Source organism: Octopus bimaculoides, unplaced genomic scaffold (assembly GCF_046866305.1).
Source record: "Octopus bimaculoides isolate indiv1 unplaced genomic scaffold, ASM4686630v1 contig98, whole genome shotgun sequence".
NCBI classification, from domain to species: Eukaryota; Metazoa; Mollusca; class Cephalopoda; order Octopoda; family Octopodidae; genus Octopus; species Octopus bimaculoides.
Window position 1 is genome coordinate 1 of NW_028315348.1, and position 21347 is coordinate 21347.

A 21347-nucleotide genomic window follows, 5' to 3' on the forward strand; every position below is an offset into this window, starting at 1 on the left:
CATCGATTGTCAAGCGATGGTGGGGGGACAAACACAGACACACAAACACACCTACATATTTTGAGGGAGGGGACTAGTCGATTATGTTGACCCCCTAGCGTTTTAATTACCCTAACCCTTATAGGTTGAAAGGAACAGTCGACATCGGCGGAATTTGAACTCAGAACGTAAAGACGGACTGAACACCGTTAAGCACTTTCTCCGGCGTGCTAACGATTCTGCCTTTAAAAATAATAATAATGTTCGTAATCCTTTCAATTATACGCATGGGCGGGGGTAGTTAATTACATTGACCCCTCAATGTTCGTCTTTTAATTAATAATCGGTCCCAGAAGGATCTTAGAAGCTAAAACACATTCGTCCAGCGAAATAAAGATTCTGATCGCAGAGAAACAAAGGGAAGTAACTCGGAGAAGCCAGAGTAAAATAGAGACGTTACAGATAGATGGCGCTGGTGTTGTTGGTTTGTCATAGCAATGGCGGTAGGAACTCGTTAAAATTACTCTTTTCCTTGTTTCAGTCCTTTTGACTGCGTCCAAGCTGGAGCACCGCCTTTATAGTCGGTCAAATCGACCGCAGGACTTACTCTTTGTAAGCCTGGTACTTATTCTATCGGTCTCTTTTGCCGAAACCGCTAATTTACGTTGACGTAAACACACCAGCATCGGTTGTCAAGCGATGTTGGGAGGTGGGGACAAACAGACACACAAACATATACACACACATACATATATACAACGGGCTTCTTTCAGTTTCCGCCTACCAAATCCACTCCTTACGGTCTTTATTTCTTTCTCTGTCTTATTTCTTTGACCGGTTTCAGTCAGTATTTGTATCCGCCATCACTTGTTTACAACCCCAGGACCAGACATTTTATTTTCTTTTCGATAATTTATTAAGTTTGATTCGTTCGACGAAAACCGTTCACAGGGAACACGTCTGTGGAATGCACAGCCACTTAAACATTAATTTCACCGTGCCCCAGTCCACTTACCTGGCAAAAATCACTTACACCTGTAATTCAAAGGGACCGGCCTTGTCACATTGTATTTCTTTGTAAATTACGTGAAGAAGACGTGTCTGCGGAGTACTGAGCCACTTGCATGCTAATTTTCTGTTGATTGAATTGTAATCGATATGTCACTTTCACTTCATACTGTTTTATTGACCTTGAAAAATAAAGCTGACAAATATATACACATACATTACTAGATTCATAATATATACACACAAGCACATACATTACTAGATTCATAATATATACACACAAGCACATACATTACTAGATTCATAATATATACACATACATACATTACTCGATTCATAATATATATACACACACACACACACATTACTAGATTCATAATATATACACACAAGTACATACATTACTCGATTCATAATATATACACACACACATTACTCCATTCATAATACACACACACCTTACTAGATTCATAATATATACACACACACACTACTAGATTCATAATATATACATTACTCGATTCATAATATATACACACACACTCTCACTACTAGATTTATAATATATACACACAAGCATATACATTACTCGATTCATAATATTTACACACACACACACACACATTACTAGATTCATAATATATACACACAAGCACATACATTACTCAATTCATAATATATACACATACATTACTAGATTCATAATATATACATTACTAGATTCATAATATATACATACATAACTCGATTCATAATATATGCACACACGTTACTCGATTCATAATATGTACACACACCTTACTAGATTCATAATATATACACACACATAGATCACTAGGTTCATAATATACACACACAAGCACACACATTACTCGATTCATAATATATACACACACACATTACTCGATTCATAATATATACACATATATTACGCTATTCATAATATATACACATACATTACTCGATTCATAATATATACACATACATAGATCACTAGGTTCATAATATATACACATACATTACTAGACATTGTAGACACTAAATTATCATACTTAAATGTTGTAGAAACTTGAAAAATAAAGCTGACAAAGCCAGGATTCGAAATCACAACGTAGATATAGTTTTATTTTATTTATCTCTTGACCACCAAACAGAATGGAAATTGCAGAGAGTTACCTCCCTTGAAACCAACGCGACAAGATCCAATTGTTCCCTAAGCGAAGCATTTCCAAAATGTAATATTTATTTAATTATCGTAATTAAAAATATTATTTAATTACCTGGAAATAAAAATAAAAATAATAAAAAATGTGTAGGAAACTCGGTGTCTTTCCGATAACCAGAAAATCGAAAAATACGGGAGGAGTATGTTTAAAAAACAAAAAAAACGACGCCATTATAAGGCCCCCCCCCCCCCTTAAAAATTTTTCCGGGTTTTGACACTTTAGCGACATCGATTCCCCAGATTTTCTCCAGAAAATTTTCGAGATTTGATGTCGCTAAAGTGTCAAAACCCGGAAAAATTTTTAAGTGTGGGGCCTTATAATGGCGTCGTTTTTTTTTGTTTTTAGCTACTCCTCACCTATTGGTTATACTATAAACATTATCGATTTGACATTATTACCTTCCGCGCGTCCCACGATGGGATTTTCTGGATTAAGACTTGTTTTCTTCTTCCTGTTGCAGTCGATTCCTCTTCTTTGCATAATTTTTGTGGTTTTTATTTTATTTATTCAACAAAAAACATCTTTAAATGATTTTTTTTTATTCGAAAAAGACTATGTAGACATTCTTTTATTTGTTTTCAGTCAATTGACTGCAGCCATGCTCAGTCAAACCAATTCGACCCCAGGACATACACTTTGTAAGTCTAGTACCGTCTCTTTTTGCTAAACATACCAACATTGGTTGCCAAGCGATGGTGGAGAGACAAACATACACATAGATACGACAGGCTTCCTCCAGGCCTTGATTGGCCTGAGGCTATAAGTAGAAGACACTTTCCCATCGCTTGACAACCAATGTTGGTGTGTTTACGTCCCCCATAACTTAGCAGTTTAACAAGAGACCAATAGAATAATAAGTACTAGGCTTCAGAAGTCCCAGGGTTGATTTGCTCCAACATGGCCACAGTCAAAATAATTCACTACAGCTAGAATCCTTTTGTCCAAAGACGAAAGGGATCAGGACCACACAGCAGGTGGACCCACCAGTCAAATAAAAAAGACAAACACTGTCAGTGGGAGGGTCAATACTTTTTTTTTTTTCCTCTCAAAATAGAGTTGAAATTGAAATGATGAAGGTAGAAGGAAGAGGTATGTATACATGATAGAAGGGGGGAGTGATTGGCATGGAGTGGATGGGAGGAAGAAGAAAAAGGACCCTTGACCACTAGTTGCTTCTGCTGTTACTACCACCACAACCAGTTACTATGGTAATGATCCAAGTTGTTAATGGTTACAACAGCTTCTGCTGTGCTTCACACTACTCCCACCACAACTACTAACCTCTCCCTCGCTAGATATAGTGACCAATCAACCCTTCCGTTCTAATTGCTTTGAATAAAGAATGAAAAAAAAAAACAATACATTAAAATGCTAGATATTCCCCTCTAAGACGAGATGGCCATGGTTGGAACACTGCCCCAGAGTTAAAACTACCACTGACTTTTATTACAGAGAAACAAGAGATTTCAATTAAAAGTTACATCCATAACGAGAAAAGAAGTAATTAAGTATGAAGGTTCATTTGAAGAGAACGAACCCAACAAAGGTAAATTAAATGAGAAAAAAGGTTTAGAAATTAAAATAAATTGCAATAGTGGGGGGACAACCTTGGATAGGTTTCAGTGTTATTGACCTCCTCAAGCAACCAGACAATAACTAAGATCACACAAGATTTATATATATACACACAAAACGGGGTCTCTTCCTGCCAAGGGTTCCAGATGAGACTACTTCACGGCAGGTGAGAGCAGCAGTGATCAGACTCTCTCATTGACCAAATGCCACCTATCAGAGGAGGTTCCAAATAATAGTGTAGCACAGGCAACGGTGGTGCCCCAGCATGACCACAGCTTTAAATATGTTTAAAGACTAGAGATATACATGTGCAATGAAGTATGTGTGCACAGAATTTATATACCTCGCACCATGCACACATAATGTAATTCCGTGTGCACTCAAATCTCTCTGTCTGTATGCAGCAGCATGTATGTACATGTGTGTGTGTGTATACAGATGCATCTTACCATCTGGCAAAAACAAGCTGTAATTCACGGAGGTCAAATAATACCCCGTTCGATACTTCAATAGCAAAAAAAAATATTATTTTTTGTGGTGGTGGTCATATTTCTGGGTACAGGGTGGGCCAAAAGTCACACACGAAAATATAACATCTTATACTACTATTAATCATTATTATTGTTTTATTTGTTTCAGTCGCATGACTGCAGCCATGCTGGAGCACTGCCTCTCAGTCGAACAAATTTACTCTAGGAATTATTTTTTCTAAGCCTAGTACTTATTCTATCTCTTTTGCCAAACTGCTAAGTTACGGGGGACGTAAACACACCATCGGCTATCAAACAATGGTGGCAGGGACAGACAGATACACTCACATGTACATACACACATATATATATATATATATATATACACACGACGGGCTTCTTTCAGTTTCTGTCAACCAAATCCACTCGCAAGGCTTTGGTTGGCCCGAGGCTTAGTGGACACTTATTTAAAGTGCCACACAGTGGGACTGAACCAGGAACCATGTGGTTGGAAAGCAAGCTTCTTTACCACACAGCCTGTGCCTGATTAGTGCAAAGAGTCCATGCAACATGCAGTGTGCAGGACAAATACCAATGGTTGCCCCCTCCCCTACCTGTGCTAAAGAAAAGTGCAAAGATGTCTGCAGGAAATTCTGTTCCTTGTACAACAAACAATAAAAAAATCTGCAAATGGTGAATGTTTCGAACCCTTGTAATCAGGATGTTGACATTTCCTAATTAGTTTTGTGTTGTAATTAACCATAAAGTGCTGTTTTTGAAATATGGGGGAGAGGGGGGTCTCAGTGTGTGACTTTGGGCCCATCCTGTATTTTGACAGATTCAAAGCTAGCAAGGGAAACAGACTTACCTACCCATAAAGCACCTTTTGTCTGACGCTCTGCTGATTCAGAGACATGACAGTAGTAGTAGTAGTAGCAGTACTTGTGGGTGGTGGTCGTCGTCGTCAAAGTAGTTGTAGCAACAGAATTTAGAAAGATATTAGAAATAAGGAGGGAGGGAGGGATGAGGTGACAATCATGAGTTTCCTGCCCTGAAATTATCAGATTTAAAAATGCGACTGAAATATTGTTAATAGTAAAGCTGTGGTGGTGAAAAAACAAACGAAAAAAAAAAAACAGTAACCATGACGACATTACAGACTCCCCCAACACATACATACTGAAGAGGCAGAGAGAGAGAGAGAAACGGGGGCAGTTATGATGGCTAAGGAACTAAATGAAGGGACAACAGACTATCTAATAGGAAAACATTGAGCACACACAAACTCCCTCACTTTGGTGGGGAGAATAAGGAGAGTTTAGCTTAACCTGGGGCCCAATGAGTTTGATAAGAGTAACAAGAAATCATTATTATTATTATTATTTTATTTCACTCCATTTTAGAAAAACTGAAACACGTCTTTGACAATTCCGGAGCACATTGGACTTGTTTTTCAGTCTGGTTGCGATGGTGCAACAAAACAGAACAGAACAGTTGTGGACATCTCCAACCAAAAGCATCGTGAGAAAAAGCAACATCGCATACAACGGCCGGTCAATTTGTTCGAGAAGTTCATGCAATACGGTGTGCCCAACACATAGCAAAGTGGACCCCTCACCACCGAGATGTCTCTGTCAGAAAGAGGCTTTAAAAAGAAAAAAAGTCCAAAGAAATTTGTGCACACATTGTCACAGGGAGTTGATATTCCTCATGCAACGAAGAATAAAAGCTACAGACATTTGCTAATTTGTTTTGCTTTCTAATTAAATATAAATGGGTTGTTTTTGAAATGTGCAATAGAGATATTAGAGTCTTAATCTTGGCACATGACCTTTGGCCCCCCCAACTTGTATATATTTTTACAGAAAGACGCATGCACACACACATTTTTAAAGATGTCCCGCTCCCCAGCCCCATTATTCCAATACAACTTTGCTAAAACCTTACTGTATGGTGCGGTCAGCTACCATTTATGAAGGAAAAATATTATTACACCAAGCTGATAGTGAGAGAAAAGGACAACACCAGCACTGCCGCCACCACAGCAGAAAAGAAATTTGGCAGATGACGTATATGTGCACGAGCGTGTCTATAAATGGTTAAGGAGAAGCAGCAAGGGGTCAGAGGTTGTGGTATGATGGGGAGGAAGAGGAGGAATAAGGAAGAAATGAAAACAGGAGGCAAGAATGTTGGAAGGGAGATTAATAAGAATAATAATTATTGTAATTTCAATAACATCATCAGTACAAATATAAGCAGGCAGCTAACTCCCCTTCTCCTCTTCTTCTTCTCTCAGTCTGTGTATATATGCATGCGTATATGGACATGTTGTACACACACACGCACATACACATTTATGTAATGTATAATGTTATATATACCGACATCTATGTGGAAAAGCTGCAAAGACAAAGAAAAAAAAGAAAAAAGAAAAAAAGATTAGACAATAAAACCACAAATCCCGAAAAAGACAAAAAAAACAACACAAAACAGATAAATTCTATCCTCATTTACCATCCATTTTGTCTGCTGGCATCGGCTGGACATCTTGGGAGCAACTGGGCAAGGCCAGGAGCCACACCATATAAATATATATATATATATAAATAAATAAAAATATAAATAAATAAGAAATATATATATATAAATTAATAAATGAATAAATATATAAGTAAATAAATAAATAGTGTTCAGGATGCTTTTTACATTACCACCATGGAACCGGGCAAGGCCAGGAGCCACATTATTCTGGATACAAGGAAATGATCCAGAATTACAAACTGATCATCCACTAATATGTGCAACTCTATATTAAAACTTTCTTGTGTACCCAACCCAGTATTAGCCAATATACATCATTCCCAGTGGTGCATTTATTTCGAGATGCTCTGTGTTGAATAACTCAGTTATCATTCAGCCAGTTTTAGGAACAGAACGTGACTAAGGTATGGTGGGAGATTTTAATTGAGAACTTCTAAAAACAACACAACATTTGTAGTTGGAGCCAGAGCCAGTTTCAGCCGGGTTGGTAACGAAAATTCAATCTTATAATAATTCTGCTTCTTCCTCCGTTACTCAGCTCATTCGTGAGGCTGTCATGTGATTGGCTGAAGTCAGGGAGGCTGCGAGTGAAACGTGGAATTCTTTTTAACTCAGTCTTATTCCTTAGTTATTTCGTCTGACTGTAATGCCTTCTTCATGTGATTGGTTGAAGGGAAAAGTGAAGAACAAGAGAGAAAAAGAGGGGAAGCGTGAGAGAGAAGTCTATAAAATTGTGAATAAAGCATCATCATTTAATTCTGCTTCCCATGGACGGTTTGACTGAGGACTGGCAAGCTAAGAGGCTGCACCACGCTCAAATTGATTTGGCAAGGTTTCTACAGCTGGATGCCCTTCCAAATGCCAACCGCTTTACAGCAGGTGTGTGAAATGGGCTAAAAAGCTTGGTTCATCTGTCACATGGGTCCTCTCGCAACATTTATACTGTCCACTTAGGATACACCGACCTAACCTCTGGCCAGAACCTAACGCCAATTTCTCTGAACTCTTGCGGGGTCACCATGTCTGTCCCAAGCGAAAGCCCGAAAGCAAAAGTCATATGCACTAGTAGTCCTTCTGCTCACATGTCTGTCTTACTTGCAAGGCCCCTTGACCGTTCATACGTCATCACTTACCTTATACTTCCAGCCTATCCCACCATCTTTGTCATATATTATGTGTAGTAAGAGGCTTGCTTCCCAACCACATGGTTCTGGGTTCAGTCTCACTGCGTGCCACCTTGAGCAAGTGTCTTCTGCTATAGTCTCAAGCCGACCAAAGCCTTGTGAGTGGTTTTGGTGGATGGAAACTGAAAGAAGCCCATCGAATATATATATGTGTGTGTGTGTCTCCTCATGTCTGTGTGTCTGTCTCCCATCACTGCTTGATAACTGGTGTTGGTGTTTATGCTCCTATAACCTAGCAGTTCAGCAAAGCAGACCAAAATAAGTGCTGGATTCGATTCATTCGACTAAAACAGAATTTTTCAAGGCCATCACTTAGGGGCCGGTGTCGGTTTTTTGACATCCCTATAATGTAGTGGTTTTGTAAAAGGAGATTTATAAAAAAAAGAAAGAAACACCTCCTGTGTTCATAATGTCTACATACATACACACTCACACAAACATGTATATGGGCATACACACACAAACATATATGTGCATGTACGTACTCATATGTATACACATATCCACACTCCAAACACTATTATGACAACTTACTGATTGTCCTCCAAGTAAATGCATAAACTACGGTTTAAGCAACATATTACCTGCCTCTGGACGCCCTCTTCCCATGACGGTACCCATACAGGTGATCCCCAGGAGTGCCTCCGGATTTAAACATCCCCTGGTTGCTTGGATGCTTCAGACTACCCCTGAAGAATTGAGGCAAACCTACCACTTACCTATATATATATATACATATATATATATATATACATACATGTGTGAGCATGTATTGTACACGCCAGTAATCTAAAAATGTATTCCAACAGACAAGGTAAGTCTCATGGAACTAGGCAACCGAAATATAATGCTTTCAAAAACTAAACCTTTTCCAGGTGTCTTTGGACAAACTTAATCTTCTTGAGACGAAGAGACTCTTAAGGAACTGAGAGAGATGAACACGAATTTGAGACTTTTGATTAGCAACACTGATGAACTCACTCGCTCCACACAAGAGGAAAAGAAGAGAAAGAACAATCCCTGCAACAGCTCAATCAACATTTGTCCAAATTATGCACCACTCTTCATTCTTTACCACATTATAATTGCTTAAATGAAAATCCACCTACAAATGATACACAAGATAGAAGCCCATCCCCCTCCACTATCAATTAAAATCCGCATTATACACATATAGAATGAAAAACTTAAAGCCAGAAAGGTTACTTTCTGGAACATGATCAAAAACAAGCACAAGGCAGAAATTTATGAACACTGGTTAAATTCTGCCTCATAAACTCCAAATTAAACGTATTCCAAACGAACAGGACCAACAAAGACAATTATGGGAGAAACTAACACTTGGAAAACATGAAGACAGAAATAGAATTGCTTAAGCTTAGAGCGCTGAGCAATGAAGAAAAATTGAAGAACATAGATGAGGAAATCTACAACGAATTAAAGAAACATTGAGATGGTCAACGCTTGGAAAGTGTCTTTAAACTGTGGCAAACAACTTGTGAAGCTGAAGAAACAAACTCGCTACAAGGCTGGCAAAGACAAAGCAATTTGTTTATTAACTACGAAACACAGTTCATCGTAGAATAGGCATCGGATAAGCCCTTGCTGAAGGAAAATAAAGCAAAAACATACACAGAAATGAACCCAAGCTTATCGAACACAAACCAGAGACGGACAAGGGGAGGCAACTCCACCGACCTTACATCCCCAAATAACTTAGAAACAACAATCAGGAATTCAGCCGACAACAGAGAATCTGGACGGAATCTTCTTGGCATCCTACAAAGAAATCAAAGGTTCCATGGAAACGTCGAGACGAAGCAAAACTTTTGCGAACCAATCCACCCCCCATCATCTCACAATAAATGGAAGAATTTACCTTCGAGACTTGGTTACTTCGATCAGAGAGGGTGGGTCGATTCTGGATTGTCGAATGCTTTTCATAGACTTCGTTTAAATATATCTTGCTAGACATCAATCCGTCCCTTGTCACACTCAATCAATAAAGCTAGCTGCGTGTCTTTAGCCGCAGGTATACGTACGAAATGTATGGGTTTTTTTTTCTCATGTTCCTTTCTTTCTTTTACTTGTTTCATTCATTAGACTGCGGCCATGCTGGAGCAGCGCCTTAAAGCTTTTTTTATATAATATATACTAGCCTCCCTCTTTCACACGATGCTACACACAGCATATATGTTTGTATATATATATATACACCAGCTGCCTTAACTCGTACAAGTCAGTGGATCAGTGGGTATAAGCAGGTGTGTGAAATGGGCTAAAAAGCTTGGTTCATCTGTCACGTGGGTCCTCTCGCAACATTTATACTGTCCAGAACCTAACGCCAATTTCCCTGAACTCTTGCGGGGTCACCATGTCTGTCCCAAGCGAAAGCCCGAAAGCAAAAGTCATACGCACTAGTTGTCCTTCTGCTCACATGTCTGTCTTACTTGCAAGGCCCCTTGACCGTTCATACGTCATCACTTACCTTATACTTCCAGCCTATCCCACCATCTTTGTCATATATTATGTGTAGTAAGAGGCTTGCTTCCCAACCACATGGTTCTGGGTTCAGTCTCACTGCGTGCCACCTTGAGCAAGTGTCTTCTGCTATAGTCTCAAGCCGACCAAAGCCTTGTGAGTGGTTTTGGTGGATGGAAACTGAAAGAAGCCCATCGAATATATATGTGTGTGTGTGTCTCCTCATGTCTGTGTGTCTGTCTCCCATCACTGCTTGATAACTGGTGTTGGTGTTTATGCTCCTATAACCTAGCAGTTCAGCAAAGCAGACCAAAATAAGTGCTGGATTCGATTCATTCGACTAAAACAGAATTTTTCAAGGCCATCACTTAGGGGCCGGTGTCGGTTTTTTGACATCCCTATAATGTAGTGGTTTTGTAAAAGGAGATTTATAAAAAAAAGAAAGAAACACCTCCTGTGTTCATAATGTCTACATACATACACACTCACACAAACATGTATATGGGCATACACACACAAACATATATGTGCATGTACGTACTCATATGTATACACATATCCATACTCCAAACACTATTATGACAACTTACTGATTGTCCTCCAAGTAAATGCATAAACTACGGTTTAAGCAACATATTACCTGCCTCTGGACGCCCTCTTCCCATGACGGTACCCATACAGGTGATCCCCAGGAGTGCCTCCGGATTTAAACATCCCCTGGTTGCTTGGATGCTTCAGACTACCCCTGAAGGATTGAGGCAAACCTACCACTTACCTATATATATATATACATATATATATATATATACATACATGTGTGAGCATGTATTGTACACGCCAGTAATCTAAAAATGTATTCCAACAGACAAGGTAAGTCTCATGGAACTAGGCAACCGAAATATAATGCTTTCAAAAACTAAACCTTTTCCAGGTGTCTTTGGACAAACTTAATCTTCTTGAGACGAAGAGACTCTTAAGGAATGAAGAGACTCTTAAGGAACTGAGAGAGATGAACACGAATTTGAGACTTTTGATTAGCAACACTGATGAACTCACTCGCTCCACACAAGAGGAAAAGAAGAGAAAGAACAATCCCTGCAACAGCTCAATCAACATTTGTCCAAATTATGCACCACTCTTCATTCTTTACCACATAATAATTGCTTAAATGAAAATCCACCTAAAGATGATACACAAGATAGAAGCCCATCCCCCTCCACTATCAATTAAAAACCGCATTATACACATATAGAATGAAAAACTTAAAGCCAGAAAGGTTACTTTCTGGAACATGATCAAAAACAAGCACAAGGCAGAAATTTATGAACACTGGTTAAATTCTGCCTCATAAACTCCAAATTAAACGTATTCCAAACGAACAGGACCAACAAAGACAATTATGGGAGAAACTAACACTTGGAAAACATGAAGACAGAAATAGAACTGCTTAAGCTTAGAGCGCTGAGCAATGAAGAAAAATTGAAGAACATAGATGAGGAAATCTACAACGAATTAAAGAAACATTGAGATGGTCAACGCTTGGAAAGTGTCTTTTAACTGTGGCAAACAACTTGTGAAGCTGAAGAAACAAACTCGCTACAAGGCTGGCAAAGACAAAGCAATTTGTTTATTAACTACGAAACACAGTTCATCGTAGAATAGGCATCGGATAAGCCCTTGCTGAAGGAAAATAAAGCAAAAACATACACAGAAATGAACCCAAGCTGATCGAACACAAACCAGGGACGGTCTAGGGGATACAATTGCACCTCTCTTACATCCCCAAATAACTTAGAAACAACAATCAGGAATTCAGCCGACAACAGAGAATCTGGACGGAATCTTCTTGGCATCCTACAAAGAAATCAAAGGTTCCATGGAAACGTCGAGACGAAGCAAAACTTTTGCGAACCAATCCACCCCCCATCATCTCACAATAAATGGAAGAATTTACCTTCGAGACTTGGTTACTTCGATCAGAGAGGGTGGGTCGATTCTGGATTGTCGAATGCTTTTCATAGACTTCGTTTAAATATATCTTGCTAGACATCAATCCGTCCCTTGTCACACTCAATCAATAAAGCTAGCTGCGTGTCTTTAGCCGCAGGTATACGTACGAAATGTATGGGTTTTTTTTTCTCATGTTCCTTTCTTTCTTTTACTTGTTTCATTCATTAGACTGCGGCCATGCTGGAGCAGCGCCTTAAAGCTTTTTTTATATAATATATACTAGCCTCCCTCTTTCACACGATGCTACACACAGCATATATGTTTGTATATATATATATACACCAGCTGCCTTAACTCGTACAAGTCAGTGGATCAGTGGGTATAAGCAGGTGTGTGAAATGGGCTAAAAAGCTTGGTTCATCTGTCACGTGGGTCCTCTCGCAACATTTATACTGTCCAGAACCTAACGCCAATTTCCCTGAACTCTTGCGGGGTCACCATGTCTGTCCCAAGCGAAAGCCCGAAAGCAAAAGTCATACGCACTAGTTGTCCTTCTGCTCACATGTCTGTCTTACTTGCAAGGCCCCTTGACCGTTCATACGTCATCACTTACCTTATACTTCCAGCCTATCCCACCATCTTTGTCATATATTATGTGTAGTAAGAGGCTTGCTTCCCAACCACATGGTTCTGGGTTCAGTCTCACTGCGTGCCACCTTGAGCAAGTGTCTTCTGCTATAGTCTCAAGCCGACCAAAGCCTTGTGAGTGGTTTTGGTGGATGGAAACTGAAAGAAGCCCATCGAATATATATGTGTGTGTGTGTCTCCTCATGTCTGTGTGTCTGTCTCCCATCACTGCTTGATAACTGGTGTTGGTGTTTATGCTCCTATAACCTAGCAGTTCAGCAAAGCAGACCAAAATAAGTGCTGGATTCGATTCATTCGACTAAAACAGAATTTTTCAAGGCCATCACTTAGGGGCCGGTGTCGGTTTTTTGACATCCCTATAATGTAGTGGTTTTGTAAAAGGAGATTTATAAAAAAAAGAAAGAAACACCTCCTGTGTTCATAATGTCTACATACATACACACTCACACAAACATGTATATGGGCATACACACACAAACATATATGTGCATGTACGTACTCATATGTATACACATATCCATACTCCAAACACTATTATGACAACTTACTGATTGTCCTCCAAGTAAATGCATAAACTACGGTTTAAGCAACATATTACCTGCCTCTGGACGCCCTCTTCCCATGACGGTACCCATACAGGTGATCCCCAGGAGTGCCTCCGGATTTAAACATCCCCTGGTTGCTTGGATGCTTCAGACTACCCCTGAAGGATTGAGGCAAACCTACCACTTACCTATATATATATATACATATATATATATATATACATACATGTGTGAGCATGTATTGTACACGCCAGTAATCTAAAAATGTATTCCAACAGACAAGGTAAGTCTCATGGAACTAGGCAACCGAAATATAATGCTTTCAAAAACTAAACCTTTTCCAGGTGTCTTTGGACAAACTTAATCTTCTTGAGACGAAGAGACTCTTAAGGAATGAAGAGACTCTTAAGGAACTGAGAGAGATGAACACGAATTTGAGACTTTTGATTAGCAACACTGATGAACTCCCTCGCTCCACACAAGAGGAAAAGAAGAGAAAGAACAATCCCTGCAACAGCTCAATCAACATTTGTCCAAATTATGCACCACTCTTCATTCTTTACCACATTATAATTGCTTAAATGAAAATTCACCTACAGATGATACACAAGATAGAAGCCCATCCCCCTCCACTATCAATTAAAAACCGCATTATACACATATAGAATGAAAAACTTAAAGCCAGAAAGGTTACTTTCTGGAACATGATCAAAAACAAGCACAAGGCAGAAATTTATGAACACTGGTTAAATTCTGACTCATAAACTCCAAATTAAACGTATTCCAAACGAACAGGACCAACAAAGACAATTATGGGAGAAACTAACAGTTGGAAAACATGAAGACAGAAATAGAATCGCTTAAGCTTAGAGCGCTGAGCAATGAAGAAAAATTGAAGAACATAGATGAGGAAATCTACAACGAATTAAAGAAACATTGAGATGGTCAACGCTTGGAAAGTGTCTTTAAACTGTGGCAAACAACTTGTGAAGCTGAAGAAACAAACTCGCTACAAGGCTGGCAAAGACAAAGCAATTTGTTTATTAACTACGAAACACAGTTCATCGTAGAATAGGCATCGGATAAGCTCTTGCTGAAGGAAAATAAAGCAAAAACATACACAGAAATGAACCCAAGCTTATCGAACACAAACCAGAGACGGTCTAGGGGATACAATTGCACCTCTCTTACATCCCCAAATAACTTAGAAACAACAATCAGGAATTCAGCCGACAACAGAGAATCTGGACGGAATCTTCTTGGCATCCTACAAAGAAATCAAAGGTTCCATGGAAACGTCGAGACGAAGCAAAACTTTTGCGAACCAATCCACCCCCCATCATCTCACAATAAATGGAAGAATTTACCTTCGAGACTTGGTTACTTCGATCAGAGAGGGTGGGTCGATTCTGGATTGTCGAATGCTTTTCATAGACTTCGTTTAAATATATCTTGCTAGACATCAATCCGTCCCTTGTCACACTCAATCAATAAAGCTAGCTGCGTGTCTTTAGCCGCAGGTATACGTACGAAATGTATGGGTTTTTTTTTCTCATGTTCCTTTCTTTCTTTTACTTGTTTCATTCATTAGACTGCGGCCATGCTGGAGCAGCGCCTTAAAGCTTTTTTTATATAATATATACTAGCCTCCCTCTTTCACACGATGCTACACACAGCATATATGTTTGTATATATATATATACACCAGCTGCCTTAACTCGTACAAGTCAGTGGATCAGTGGGTATAAGCAGGTGTGTGAAATGGGCTAAAAAGCTTGGTTCATCTGTCACGTGGGTCCTCTCGCAACATTTATACTGTCTAGAACCTAACGCCAATTTCCCTGAACTCTTGCGGGGTCACCATGTCTGTCCCAAGCGAAAGCCCGAAAGCAAAAGTCATACGCACTAGTTGTCCTTCTGCTCACATGTCTGTCTTACTTGCAAGGCCCCTTGACCGTTCATACGTCATCACTTACCTTATACTTCCAGCCTATCCCACCATCTTTGTCATATATTATGTGTAGTAAGAGGCTTGCTTCCCAACCACATGGTTCTGGGTTCAGTCTCACTGCGTGCCACCTTGAGCAAGTGTCTTCTGCTATAGTCTCAAGCCGACCAAAGCCTTGTGAGTGGTTTTGGTGGATGGAAACTGAAAGAAGCCCATCGAATATATATGTGTGTGTGTGTCTCCTCATGTCTGTGTGTCTGTCTCCCATCACTGCTTGATAACTGGTGTTGGTGTTTATGCTCCTATAACCTAGCAGTTCAGCAAAGCAGACCAAAATAAGTGCTGGATTCGATTCATTCGACTAAAACAGAATTTTTCAAGGCCATCACTTAGGGGCCGGTGTCGGTTTTTTGACATCCCTATAATGTAGTGGTTTTGTAAAAGGAGATTTATAAAAAAAAGAAAGAAACACCTCCTGTGTTCATAATGTCTACATACATACACACTCACACAAACATGTATATGGGCATACACACACAAACATATATGTGCATGTACGTACTCATATGTATACACATATCCACACTCCAAACACTATTATGACAACTTACTGATTGTCCTCCAAGTAAATGCATAAACTACGGTTTAAGCAACATATTACCTGCCTCTGGACGCCCTCTTCCCATGACGGTACCCATACAGGTGATCCCCAGGAGTGCCTCCGGATTTAAACATCCCCTGGTTGCTTGGATGCTTCAGACTACCCCTGAAGGATTGAGGCAAACCTACCACTTACCTATATATATATATACATATATATATATATATACATACATGTGTGAGCATGTATTGTACACGCCAGTAATCTAAAAATGTATTCCAACAGACAAGGTAAGTCTCATGGAACTAGGCAACCGAAATATAATGCTTTCAAAAACTAAACCTTTTCCAGGTGTCTTTGGACAAACTTAATCTTCTTGAGACGAAGAGACTCTTAAGGAATGAAGAGACTCTTAAGGAACTGAGAGAGATGAACACGAATTTGAGACTTTTGATTAGCAACACTGATGAACTCACTCGCTCCACACAAGAGGAAAAGAAGAGAAAGAACAATCCCTGCAACAGCTCAATCAACATTTGTCCAAATTATGCACCACTCTTCATTCTTTACCACATTATAATTGCTTAAATGAAAATTCACCTACAGATGATACACAAGATAGAAGCCCATCCCCCTCCACTATCAATTAAAAACCGCATTATACACATATAGAATGAAAAACTTAAAGCCAGAAAGGTTACTTTCTGGAACATGATCAAAAACAAGCACAAGGCAGAAATTTATGAACACTGGTTAAATTCTGACTCATAAACTCCAAATTAAACGTATTCCAAACGAACAGGACCAACAAAGACAATTATGGGAGAAACTAACAGTTGGAAAACATGAAGACAGAAATAGAATTGCTTAAGCTTAGAGCGCTGAGCAATGAAGAAAAATTGAAGAACATAGATGAGGAAATCTACAACGAATTAAAGAAACATTGAGATGGTCAACGCTTGGAAAGTGTCTTTAAACTGTGGCAAACAACTTGTGAAGCTGAAGAAACAAACTCGCTACAAGGCTGGCAAAGACAAAGCAATTTGTTTATTAACTACGAAACACAGTTCATCGTAGAATAGGCATCGGATAAGCTCTTGCTGAAGGAAAATAAAGCAAAAACATACACAGAAATGAACCCAAGCTTATCGAACACAAACCAGAGACGGTCTAGGGGATACAATTGCACCTCTCTTACATCCCCAAATAACTTAGAAACAACAATCAGGAATTCAGCCGACAACAGAGAATCTGGACGGAATCTTCTTGGCATCCTACAAAGAAATCAAAGGTTCCATGGAAACGTCGAGACGAAGCAAAACTTTTGCGAACCAATCCACCCCCCATCATCTCACAATAAATGGAAGAATTTACCTTCGAGACTTGGTTACTTCGATCAGAGAGGGTGGGTCGATTCTGGATTGTCGAATGCTTTTCATAGACTTCGTTTAAATATATCTTGCTAGACATCAATCCGTCCCTTGTCACACTCAATCAATAAAGCTAGCTGCGTGTCTTTAGCCGCAGGTATACGTACGAAATGTATGGGTTTTTTTTTCTCATGTTCCTTTCTTTCTTTTACTTGTTTCATTCATTAGACTGCGGCCATGCTGGAGCAGCGCCTTAAAGCTTTTTTTATATAATATATACTAGCCTCCCTCTTTCACACGATGCTACACACAGCATATATGTTTGTATATATATATATATACACCAGCTGCCTTAACTCGTACAAGTCAGTGGATCAGTGGGTATAAGCAGGTGTGTGAAATGGGCTAAAAAGCTTGGTTCATCTGTCACGTGGGTCCTCTCGCAACATTTATACTGTCTAGAACCTAACGCCAATTTCCCTGAACTCTTGCGGGGTCACCATGTCTGTCCCAAGCGAAAGCCCGAAAGCAAAAGTCATACGCACTAGTTGTCCTTCTGCTCACATGTCTGTCTTACTTGCAAGGCCCCTTGACCGTTCATACGTCATCACTTACCTTATACTTCCAGCCTATCCCACCATCTTTGTCATATATTATGTGTAGTAAGAGGCTTGCTTCCCAACCACATGGTTCTGGGTTCAGTCTCACTGCGTGCCACCTTGAGCAAGTGTCTTCTGCTATAGTCTCAAGCCGACCAAAGCCTTGTGAGTGGTTTTGGTGGATGGAAACTGAAAGAAGCCCATCGAATATATATGTGTGTGTGTGTCTCCTCATGTCTGTGTGTCTGTCTCCCATCACTGCTTGATAACTGGTGTTGGTGTTTATGCTCCTATAACCTAGCAGTTCAGCAAAGCAGACCAAAATAAGTGCTGGATTCGATTCATTCGACTAAAACAGAATTTTTCAAGGCCATCACTTAGGGGCCGGTGTCGGTTTTTTGACATCCCTATAATGTAGTGGTTTTGTAAAAGGAGATTTATAAAAAAAAGAAAGAAACACCTCCTGTGTTCATAATGTCTACATACATACACACTCACACAAACATGTATATGGGCATACACACACAAACATATATGTGCATGTACGTACTCATATGTATACACATATCCACACTCCAAACACTATTATGACAACTTACTGATTGTCCTCCAAGTAAATGCATAAACTACGGTTTAAGCAACATATTACCTGCCTCTGGACGCCCTCTTCCCATGACGGTACCCATACAGGTGATCCCCAGGAGTGCCTCCGGATTTAAACATCCCCTGGTTGCTTGGATGCTTCAGACTACCCCTGAAGGATTGAGGCAAACCTACCACTTACCTATATATATATATACATATATATATATATATACATACATGTGTGAGCATGTATTGTACACGCCAGTAATCTAAAAATGTATTCCAACAGACAAGGTAAGTCTCATGGAACTAGGCAACCGAAATATAATGCTTTCAAAAACTAAACCTTTTCCAGGTGTCTTTGGACAAACTTAATCTTCTTGAGACGAAGAGACTCTTAAGGAACTGAGAGAGATGAACACGAATTTGAGACTTTTGATTAGCAACACTGATGAACTCACTCGCTCCACACAAGAGGAAAAGAAGAGAAAGAACAATCCCTGCAACAGCTCAATCAACATTTGTCCAAATTATGCACCACTCTTCATTCTTTACCACATTATAATTGCTTAAATGAAAATTCACCTACAGATGATACACAAGATAGAAGCCCATCCCCCTCCACTATCAATTAAAAACCGCATTATACACATATAGAATGAAAAACTTAAAGCCAGAAAGGTTACTTTCTGGAACATGATCAAAAACAAGCACAAGGCAGAAATTTATGAACACTGGTTAAATTCTGACTCATAAACTCCAAATTAAACGTATTCCAAACGAACAGGACCAACAAAGACAATTATGGGAGAAACTAACAGTTGGAAAACATGAAGACAGAAATAGAATTGCTTAAGCTTAGAGCGCTGAGCAATGAAGAAAAATTGAAGAACATAGATGAGGAAATCTACAACGAATTAAAGAAACACTGAGATGGTCAACGCTTGGAAAGTGTCTTTAAACTGTGGCAAACAACTTGTGAAGCTGAAGAAACAAACTCGCTACAAGGCTGGCAAAGACAAAGCAATTTGTTTATTAACTACGAAACACAGTTCATCGTAGAATAGGCATCGGATAAGCTCTTGCTGAAGGAAAATAAAGCAAAAACATACACAGAAATGAACCCAAGCTTATCGAACACAAACCAGAGACGGTCTAGGGGATACAATTGCACCTCTCTTACATCCCCAAATAACTTAGAAACAACAATCAGGAATTCAGCCGACAACAGAGAATCTGGACGGAATCTTCTTGGCATCCTACAAAGAAATCAAAGGTTCCATGGAAACGTCGAGACGAAGCAAAACTTTTGCGAACCAATCCACCCCCCATCATCTCACAATAAATGGAAGAATTTACCTTCGAGACTTGGTTACTTCGATCAGAGAGGGTGGGTCGATTCTGGATTGTCGAATGCTTTTCATAGACTTCGTTTAAATATATCTTGCTAGACATCAATCCGTCCCTTGTCACACTCAATCAATAAAGCTAGCTGCGTGTCTTTAGCCGCAGGTATACGTACGAAATGTATGGGTTTTTTTTTCTCATGTTCCTTTCTTTCTTTTACTTGTTTCATTCATTAGACTGCGGCCATGCTGGAGCAGCGCCTTAAAGCTTTTTTTATATAATATATACTAGCCTCCCTCTTTCACACGATGCTACACACAGCATATATGTTTGTATATATATATATATACACCAGCTGCCTTAACTCGTACAAGTCAGTGGATCAGTGGGTATAAGCAGGTGTGTGAAATGGGCTAAAAAGCTTGGTTCATCTGTCACGTGGGTCCTCTCGCAACATTTATACTGTCTAGAACCTAACGCCAATTTCCCTGAACTCTTGCGGGGTCACCATGTCTGTCCCAAGCGAAAGCCCGAAAGCAAAAGTCATACGCACTAGTTGTCCTTCTGCTCACATGTCTGTCTTACTTGCAAGGCCCCTTGACCGTTCATACGTCATCACTTACCTTATACTTCCAGCCTATCCCACCATCTTTGTCATATATTATGTGTAGTAAGAGGCTTGCTTCCCAACCACATGGTTCTGGGTTCAGTCTCACTGCGTGCCACCTTGAGCAAGTGTCTTCTGCTATAGTCTCAAGCCGACCAAAGCCTTGTGAGTGGTTTTGGTGGATGGAAACTGAAAGAAGCCCATCGAATATATATGTGTGTGTGTGTCTCCTCATGTCTGTGTGTCTGTCTCCCATCACTGCTTGATAACTGGTGTTGGTGTTTATGCTCCTATAACCTAGCAGTTCAGCAAAGCAGACCAAAATAAGTGCTGGATTCGATTCATTCGACTAAAACAGAATTTTTCAAGGCCATCACTTAGGGGCCGGTGTCGGTTTTTTGACATCCCTATAATGTAGTGGTTTTGTAAAAGGAGATTTATAAAAAAAAGAAAGAAACACCTCCTGTGTTCATAATGTCTACATACATACACACTCACACAAACATGTATATGGGCATACACACACAAACATATATGTGCATGTACGTACTCATATGTATACACATATCCACACTCCAAACACTATTATGACAACTTACTGATTGTCCTCCAAGTAAATGCATAAACTACGGTTTAAGCAACATATTACCTGCCTCTGGACGCCCTCTTCCCATGACGGTACC

At 39.6% G+C, this 21347-nt stretch overlaps 1 protein-coding gene and 1 long non-coding RNA gene across 25 annotated transcripts in view; one reads left to right on the forward strand and one right to left on the reverse strand.

Annotated features, from left to right (window-relative positions):
- Positions 1-6: 6 nt before the first annotated feature.
- Positions 7-5999, forward strand: LOC149129221 (uncharacterized). Of its 24 annotated transcripts, none has more exons than XR_016240192.1 (5): positions 7-591; positions 2053-2222; positions 2796-3222; positions 3666-3759; positions 5662-5999. It is a non-coding gene; the product is annotated as an uncharacterized LOC149129221 (long non-coding RNA). The 24 variants fall into 24 exon arrangements; XR_016240196.1 differs by having other exon boundaries at positions 2796-2851; XR_016240195.1 differs by having other exon boundaries at positions 2053-2098.
- The window catches only part of LOC149129222 (uncharacterized), a 75852-nt gene continuing 57732 nt past the window's right edge, over positions 3228-21347 (reverse strand). The window contains exon 5 of the mRNA XM_089346697.1: positions 3228-6658. The gene's annotated coding sequence lies outside the window, so the exon portion shown is untranslated. The remainder of the gene's footprint in view (positions 6659-21347) is intronic.